The sequence below is a fragment of the Mobula hypostoma genome, chromosome 2, assembly GCF_963921235.1.
Source record: "Mobula hypostoma chromosome 2, sMobHyp1.1, whole genome shotgun sequence".
Lineage (NCBI taxonomy): Eukaryota > Metazoa > Chordata > Chondrichthyes > Myliobatiformes > Myliobatidae > Mobula > Mobula hypostoma.
This window is the reverse complement of record NC_086098.1, coordinates 30,867,510-30,877,208: the sequence shown is the minus strand read 5'-3', so window position 1 is coordinate 30,877,208 and position 9,699 is coordinate 30,867,510. Positions and strand designations below refer to the sequence as shown.

The 9,699-nt window shown below is 40.1% G+C and overlaps 1 pseudogene; it reads left to right on the top strand.

Moving 5' to 3' along the window:
* The first annotated feature begins 4,377 nt into the window (after positions 1 to 4,377).
* Positions 4,378 to 9,699, top strand: part of LOC134343110 (RNA-binding protein 25-like) — a 44,980-nt pseudogene continuing 39,658 nt past the window's right edge.

The following is a 9,699-nucleotide window of genomic DNA, read 5'->3' as shown; positions in this document are numbered from 1 at the left end:
GTACCAACTTTTGAGCAATATTGGAAAGATGGGTTGTTGGAAGTAAACTGTGAATGGTACATTATAAAATCCGCCATGCTTCTTATTGTAAAATATTTCTTTCTTTCTACTAATATGATTCACAACAAGAATGACTAAGTGTATCAGTTTAACCAAAACAAAATCCTCCCTTCAAACAAGTATCCTCTGGATACTGTAGGATACATGTCAGGAAATCTTCGCTTACTTCCATGAGCTACAGTTCTTGCTTGAATTACACACTCTCTGAATCTCAGTATTGTTCCCTATAAGACTGACAACAGTGTTATCTTTCACATATGCATGTTAATATATTTGTAATGTTCTGTTGGTCTACTTAATAGTACTTTTCTAAACTTTTATGAAATTCTATATCTTTTCATAAGTAAAGGAGTGTTCAGTCAATGTTAGTATTATTACATAGCAATACCAATGTGCAATATAAATATTATTGAAACTTTAGCATGACAGGAAGATATTTATCAAAAGAAAATCTATTATTCTTAATAATCTGAATACTAACACCAGCACTGTAATTATTTAGTGATTTGATGATATTGGATACATATTATGCTCTGAACATGTTATGCTCCTTAAAGTGATTGCAATCAATGACACTGTAGTAATATCCCATCTTCAGTGAAAACTTTCTAAACATAAAATAGTGAATATTCCATAGCCATATTAATGTGACTGACAGTTTGAAAGTGCACTCTGGCCCATCTGTTCCTCTGGGTGTAAAGGTTGAAAGATAACTTTGAATGCAAGTATGGCATTCCATCCTGAATTGAGCTCAAATTTCAACATTAATGGTATTGATAAACAATTTTGAGGAATATTTAGTTCTTTAACTCCTTATAATATTCCATAACTTCCTGGTGAGTAATCAGACCTTGTACTGAAATATTTAGTGATTGAATTGATCCACCAATATTCTGCCAAAGATCATAATTGGTTTATTATGAGTAGTGAGCAATGATGTCATGAGGAATGATGCAATACATCCCAGTTTCCAGACCAGACCTAACCAGCCTGTTGAAACCCATTCATCCATCTAATTGCTCTTGAAGTAAATGATGGAATTGTCACACTGGTCTTAGTGTCGACCTCAGCTCTGTTTTCAAAGGTCAAGAGCTCACAGTGAAAGGGGAGCATTTCTAATTGAACAGCAATGATTAAACATGGACAGACTGGCAGGGGAGCTCCATTACGGTCATGTGACAGATCCCACTCAATCTCGTATCGGCCCAAACAATTTGTTAAAATCTGAGCTTAATAGATGAACATCTACCTACATAAAGTGTTTATATTGTAATATTATTCATTGCAGAATATTGTTCTCAATGCATAAGTGGCAGGAGCTACAGTTCATTAATTCACTTTGCTCTGCATTCATAATTTGAAAACGTTGACTTTTGGGTCTGCTTAGTCAACTTATATTTGACAGAGATAACTTTCGAAATAATGCATTTAATAAAATGGTTCAGACACTGAATGAATAGCAAAGTTACTGTTCAGGCAGATACCACAATTTCGTGACTAATTCACACACTATGGTATTTTAATTCTTTGCTTTTATCATTGAGGCCTGTAATTGCTATTTTCATGAAAGTAATTTTATTTGCACCCTCTGTGGTTTTTTCCAAAATGATGGACTTTCCAGTGCTGCATCTGTACAGCTGAACTTTCCTGACTAAAACTTGCACAATTTGGAAGAAAGAAAAATAATAATAATGCTTGTAAATTGTTTGTCTTTCAAGCTATACCCCTGCATCTGATGCTCTCTATTTGAGTGGTAGGTGGAGGTACCAATCATGTAACGGTGGGCTGTTCATTTCGGGGAGCGAGAACACATCATGTCCAACGTGCCACAATATCTAGTAGGCCTGGCAGGAAGGTTCACATTCAGAAATACTTTTTTTTTCCCAAAATGTTTAAAAGATTACAGGCTATGAATTTTCAAATCTCAGAATAATGGTTATATTGCAATTTCAGTTTATTATATAACTGGTTGACAGCTTGGATTGCATTAAGCCACTGTAATGAACGCTGCTGATAGACAGCGCAGAAGCCCAGAGAGAGGAAAGCTACTGTAATGTACAAAGTACTGAAGTAATGGCTACATCAATGTAATCAGATGCTTTTGTCACCAAACAGTTTAGAATGGAAGTATTGGTTTTAATAAGATGATGTTTTTATTTAAGTTCATACAGGATAATAAAATTCAATATTTCTCTGTTGTTTGCACCACTCTGCTGTTCAGCTTACTCTCTCTGCTTATTCCTCTCTTCTTGTGCTTCCAGCCAATAAAATTAAGTATCAATCAACCACTCTCTGTTATCTGGAGTCCTTTTGTTTTGTTCTTCTGCCCTGCAAAATATTTTAACGGTGGAGTCCCAGAAATGAAGGTCAAGCATCCGCAGTATAAGTGAACTTGAGTTTGGGAGGACAAATAGCAAAAAATTAACACCTAGCAGGAAGCAGATCAGGCAGTTAGCCTGAAGAATAGAGCAGGAAACTTGATGTTAAAATTTTATCAGCTTTTGAAAAGGTGCATTAAATACGTAACTATATAGTGGTGGGTCCTTGCAACTAAGAAACTCACCAGCGTAGAGCATACAATGATAATCACGTAAATTTAGGGGGAGAGCTAGGACTGGAGACAGTGGAATGCCAGGATCTGTGGGCCAGAGTGGTGACAGGGCCAGGTATCAGAAGGGGTTTCAAGACAACGAATGGCTGTTGGGGCTTAGTGATGGGATTCAATCAAATGCTTTTGGGGGTGGGAACTGGTGAGGCTAAGTTAACAATCATTTCTTGGTCATCAATGATGGAAAAGTTAGGAGAAGGATTTTGGGGAATGTCAGGTTGGGCGATTAGTGGGAGCAAATTGCTGGGTAAGAGGGCTTGAGGGTGTTTGAAGGCTCATAATTATGGAGGAATAAGATTTATGGGCCCAGTGGAAGAGTTAGCTAGAGTTCAATTGTCATTGCTGAGGACAAGGTTGCCAGATTACTCCATTCAGCACAAAACAGCATATCGGCAATTCAATTCCTAAAAACACAATGACTAAGTTTAAAATAACGTTTGAGTTACTTAAGAGTGATATCTAGTTACAATGGAATTAAAAGCAAACAACTCTAAAATAAGAAGGAACAGCGGGTGCCTCATTCAAGTGGTCCTCATGCCCATGCAACGATTAATATAAAATAGCATCAAGAATTATGCCCGTGTATTGAGTTTACAGTCCATAGTACCTGTGGGCTGTGAGTGTGGGTGGATGGGAGAGGCCATTGTTCAGTTGCAGGACAGCCCCAGGGAAAAAGCAGTTTTTCATTCTGAATGTTTGTGCAAAGATGTTTCTGTATCTCCTGCCCGATGGTAGGAAGTTGAACAGATCATTACCGGGTGAAATGAGTCCATCACGATTTTGCGAGCCCACTGTAGATATTGTGAGTTGTAAGTAGTTTCCATATCTGGTAGTTATGTCCCAGTGATGTTCTGTGCAGTCCTAATCACTCATCGAGGAGCTTTACAGGCGATCTTGTTGTAGCTGGTGTACCATGCAGTAGGTCAATATGCTCTCCATTACACATGAGTAAAGGTTTCCTAGCAACATTTAGGTGGATTTGCTCTCTTTGAACTTCAAGGATACTATAGGCACTGCTGAGCCTTTGCTACTGTCAAGGAGAAGTTGGTAACAAGCAGATAAGAAAATTAATTGTGGGGACTTAGTCAAGTTCCAATGCTTGCTTGGAAACCCACTTTATGATGAGCTGAAGTAGGCTTCTCAGCCACATTGGAAGCCATCAAACTGAAATCTAATGCACCCAGTGTGTTGGCAGGGTCGATGCTTCTCATACATCTTGCCCAGTGGAAAGAAACTGAAATCAAAATCTAACCAGTCTCATTCTGCTGAGTGCATTAGCTGGAATTCTAAGACTGTAGGACAGGAAAAAGGAAAAAAGTCAGATAGGAAAAATGATAATAAAGATCCGCCAGGAATTCCTTCAAGATATCAGTCTCCCTGCAGGCACGGCTTTGGCTGAAGCATATTGTAAGTTCCATTTATCCACACAGCTGGGATCTGTTAAGAGGTACTGCAAGGAAACTCTTTATTAATTTCATTATTAAATGATTAATTAAAAGCTAACTTTATTAAGGGCCAATTCTGCAGATGAAGCAGGCTACTGGATGAATTTATCACAGTACCTGTACACAGATATGTCCAGGATGGCAGACAGAGATGTTTATGTCACTAATGTTGTGCAATCTAAAAAGTAATTTTAAATTTTTGAATTGATCTGAAATGACTGACATATTAACATACCAACCCGTTTTTTTTTCACAATGAAGACGATGGCCAAGGTACCAAACTATGGTTCAAACATGCAATGGTCAGTATATTCGGACACTAAAATGGCTTCGTAGACTTCAGAATAAATACTACTAATTCCCGTTTTTTGAAGCACACCTCATTAGAATGCAACCTTTTTTCAGGACACAATGGAAAATTACAGCACTTATTCTTTATACGTATAAAGCATATTTTATAAATAAAATATAAATTTACAATGTCAGAGGATCTATTTCTATATTTGTAGTACATTTGGAATTACAGTGCAGAAGTTTGGGATAATCAGTGTGTAACAAATAAAATTTATATTAAAAAAAGGAGTTTTTTTTTCCTTTCTGCTTAAGGTTGAACCCCAAATACAAGATGGACTCTTGACCTCACAATCAAACACCTTATTATCTACCTACACTGCACTTTTGCTGTGGCTAATATATTTTATTCTGCATTATCTTTTGTCTTACCTTGTACCTCTTCAGTGTACTGTGCAATGAATTGATCTGCATGAACACTGTGCAAGACAAGCTTTTCATAATACCTTAGTACATAAGACAATAATAATCCAATTCCCATTCCAGAGGACCACCATCAATATATAGTGACAAATTAATAATAATGATCTTAAGGCAAAAAAGGAGATAGATCCTCATTGCGTGACTGTCAAATGTTGTCAGCTGCTTAGACTTGCTCTTGTATGTTCCATGCCTATGATATTTGGCATTGCAAGTCGGAAGAGTGAAAAGGAAGCAACAGCACCCTCTACGGGTTATCCAACAGAACAGGAGAAGTAACTGTATCTTCATTTACTTAGTTAGGGATTCTAAAATTAAGACCATAAGACGTAGGAGCAGGATTTGGCCATTCAACCCATTGAGTCTGTTCTGCCATTCCACCATGGCTGATCTATTATCCATCCATCTGAACCCATTTTCCTGCCTTCTCCTTGTAAACTTTGACACCATCACTAATCAAGAGCCTATTATTCTCCGCAATAAATATACCCAATGACTTGGCCTCCACAGCCGTCCAGTAACATCACAAAGACTGAAAAGCGACAATAATTAGAGCAGCTGAATTCCAATGTCCAATCAGGGACAGAAAGTAGCAGAAGTTTAGAATATATGAAACCACACATATAAACCTGCTCCATCAGTGAATAAAATCATAGTTAATCTAATACTAACTTCATCTCTGCATTATGGCTAACACGAGAGGGCATAGTTTTAAGGTGCTTGGAAGTAGGTACAGAGGAGATAATCAGGGGTATGTTTTTTTTTTACACAGAGAGTGATGAGTGCGTGGAATGGGCTGCTGACGATGTTGGTGAAGGCAGATATGATAGGGTCTTTTAAGAGACTTCCAGATAGGTACATGGAGCTTAGAAGTAGAGGGCTATGGGTAACCCTAGGTAATTTCTAAAGTAAGTACATGTTCTGCATGGCATTGTGGGCTGAAGAGCCTGTATTGTGCTGTAGGTTTTCTATGTTTCTATGATCTATTCCACCGAACCTAGTAATCTTTCATTCCTTAACTTGGCATGAATCAATTTCAACAAAGTAGCCACATTATGAGGTACCTGCTCTACCTAATAAAGTGGCAACTGAGTGTATGTTTGTGGTCTTCTGCTGCTGAACCCCATCCACTTCAAGCTTCCAAGTGTTGTGAATTCAGAGATGCTTTTCCACACACTATTGTAATGTATGGTTATATGAGTTACGGTAGTTTTCCTGTCATCTTGAACCAATCTGGCCATTCTTCTCTGACCTCTCTCATTAATTCACCCAGAGAATTGCCACTCACTGATTCTTTTTTTTGCACCATTCTCTGTAAATTCCAGAGATGTTGTGCATGAAAATCCCAGGAGATCATCCGTTTCTGATCTCCTGGGTCACTCAAAAGCATCTCCTGTGTGGGACCTTGCTTTTGACAAGGTCCCACACAGGAGATGCTTTTGACAAGGTCCCACACAGGAGATGCTTTTCACAAGGTCCCACACAGGAGATGCTTTTGACAAGGTCCCACACAGGAGATTAGTGTGCAAACTTAAAGCACACAGTATTGGGGGTAAGGTATTGATGTGGATAGAGAATTGGTTGGCAGACAGGAAGCAAAAGGTGGGAATGAACAGGACCTTTTCAGAATGGCAGGCAGTGACTAGTGGGGTACCCCAAGGCTCAGTGCTGGGACCCCAGTTGTTTACAATATATATTAATGACTTAGATGAGGGAATTAAATGCAGCATCTCCAAGTTTGCGGATTGTACAAGGCCTTGGTGAGACCACACCTGCAGCATTGCGTGCAGTTTTGGTCCCCTAATCTGAGGAAAGACATTCTTGCCATAGAGGGAGTACAAAGAAGGTTCACCAGATTGATTCCTGGGATGGCAGGACTTTCATATAATGAAAGACTGGATCGACTAGGCTTATACTCTCTAGAATTTAGAAGATTGAGGGGGGATCTTATTGAAACTTATAAAATCCTAAAGGGATTGGACAGGCTAGATGCAGGAAGATTGTTCCCGATGTTGGGGAAATCCAGAACGAGGGGTCACAGTTTGAGGATAAAGGGGAAGCCTTTTAGGACTGAGATTAGGAAAAACTTCTTCACACAGAGAGTGCTGAATCTGTGGAATTCTCTGCCACAGCCAGTTCATTGGCTATATTTAAGAGGGAGTTAGATATGGCCCTTTCGGCTAAAGGGGTCAGGGGTATGGAGGGAAGGCTGGTACAGGGTTCTGAGTTGGATGATCAGCCATGATCGTACTGAATGGTGGTGCAGGCTCAAAGGGCCGAATGGCCTACTCCTGCACCTATTTTCTATGTTTCTATGTTTCACCCCACCTGGCACTATCAATCGTTCCACAGTCAAAGTCACTTAGATCACATTTCTTCCCCATTCTGTTGTTTGGTCTGAATGACAGCTAAACTTTTTGACCATGTCTGCATGCTTTTATGCAGTGAGATGCTACCACATGATTGGTAGATGAGATATTTGCATTAATGAGCAGGTGTGCCAAATAAAATGACCACTACATGTATCCCTAACTTTAAAAAATCCAGACACTACTTCCAGTGCCAATTGAAGAAGAATTCCAAAGACTCACGGCTTTGAAAGGAAAAAATATGTTCATCTGAACTGTTGTAAATGGACAGCTCTTTTATTTTGAAGGAATATCTGACTTCACACTGGTTATATTGCTTTTCAGTGTCAGATGTTCACTGGCTTTTTTAACTCATCTTGATAAACGGAGTGATTTAATTTGGGAGTTTAGCTCATAACAATCTTGCGAGTACTGCAACATAATGCTGCTTATTGCATTTGAATTGGAATCCATAACACAAGAAACCATTTTCATGAAACATACAGCAAAGGGGTGTACCCCAGACAGCAACATTTTGGCTTTCATATTTAATCACTTATCTGTCATAATCTGCACTTGTGGCACTTTTCTGTCATTGCTTCATTATTAACTTGAGAGCAAATTGTAAGTTATTAATAGTATAGCAGTATTTTATGACTGTATATATACTGTATATATTCACACCCCTTGGAAATTTTCATATTTTATTGTCTTACAACATTGAATCACTGTGGATTTAATTTGGCTTTTTTAACATTGAAAAAGACTCTTTATGTCAAAGTGAAAAAAAGATCTCTACAAAGTGATCTAAATTAATTACAAATATAAAAACACAAAATAATTGATTGTATAAGTATTCACCCCCTTTAACAAGACACACCAAATCATCAATGGTGCAGCCAACTGGTTTTTGAAGTCACATAATTAGTTAAGGTGTCCTAACTATATATAAACCCATGTGTAGTTAAGGTGTCTCAAATGATTGTTGTAAAAATACACCTCTATCTGGAAGGTCCAGTTGCTGATGAGTCAGTATCCTGGCAAAAACTACACCATGAAGAGAAAAGACCACTCCAAGCCACTCTAAGAAAAGGTTATTGAAAAGCACAAGTCAGCAGATGGATACAAGAAAATTTCCAATTCACTGAATATCCTTGGAGTACAGTAAATCCACATAAGGCTGCTGGACCAGATAATATTCCTGGCAGAGTGCTCAGAGGATGTGCAGACCAGCTGGCAGATGTTCCCACCGACATTTTCAACATCTCCCTAAGCAGCGCCATCGTTCCAACGTGCTTCAAGGCCACCACAATCGTCCCCGTGCCGTAGAAGTCTTCAGTGTCCTGCCTCAAAGACTACCGTCCCATTGCACTCACATCCATCATCATGAAATGTTTCGAGAGGCTCATCATGAGGCACATCAAGACCCTGCTGCCCCCCTCACTGGACCTCCTGCAGTTCGCGTATCGTCCCAACCGCTCAACAGATGACGCCATTGCCACCACCCTCCACCTGGCCCTCACCCACCTGGACGAAAAGGACATGTACGTTCAAATGCTGTTTATAGATTTCAGTTCAGCATTCAACGCAATCATTCCTCAGAAACTGATTGGAAAGCTGACCCTACCGAGCCTGAACACCTCCCTCTATCCTAGACTTCCTGACTGGGAGACCTCAGTCAGTCCGGATTGGAAGCAGCATCTCCAACACCACCACACTGAGCACGGGGGCCCCCCAGGGCTGCGTGCTCAGTCGACTGCTGTTCACTCTGCTGACCCATGACTGTGCAGCAATACACAGCTCAAATTACATCATCAAGTTCGCAGATGACACGACCGCGGTGGGTCTCATCTGTAAGAACGATGAGTCAGCATACAGAGAGGAGGCACAGTGGCTAACGGACTGGTGCAGAGCCAACAGCCTGTATCTGAATGTGAGCAAAACAAAGGAGATGGTTGTTGACTTCAGGAGGACACGGAGCGACCACTCTCCACTGAACATCGACGACTCCTCCACAGAGATCGTTAAGAGCACCAAATTTCTTGGTGTTCACCTGGCAGAGAATCTCACCTGGTCCCTCAACACCAGCTCCATAGCCAAGAAAGCCCAGCAGTGTCTCTATTTTCTGCAAAGGCTGAAAAAAGTCCATCTTCCCCTCCCCATCCTCACCACATTTTACAGAGGACGTATTGAGAGTATCCTGAGGGGGCTGCATTACTGTCTGGTTCGGAAATTGCACCGTCTCGGATCACAAGACCCTGCAGTGGATAGTGAGGTCAGCTGAAGGGATCATTGGGGTCTCTCTTCCCGCCATTACAGACATTTACACCACACACTGCATCCGCAAATCTAACAGCATTGTGAAGGACCCCATGCACCCTTCATACAAACTCATCTCCCTTCTGCCATCTGGCAAAAGGTATCGAAGCATTCGGGCTCTCAGGACCAGACTGTGTAACAGTTTCTT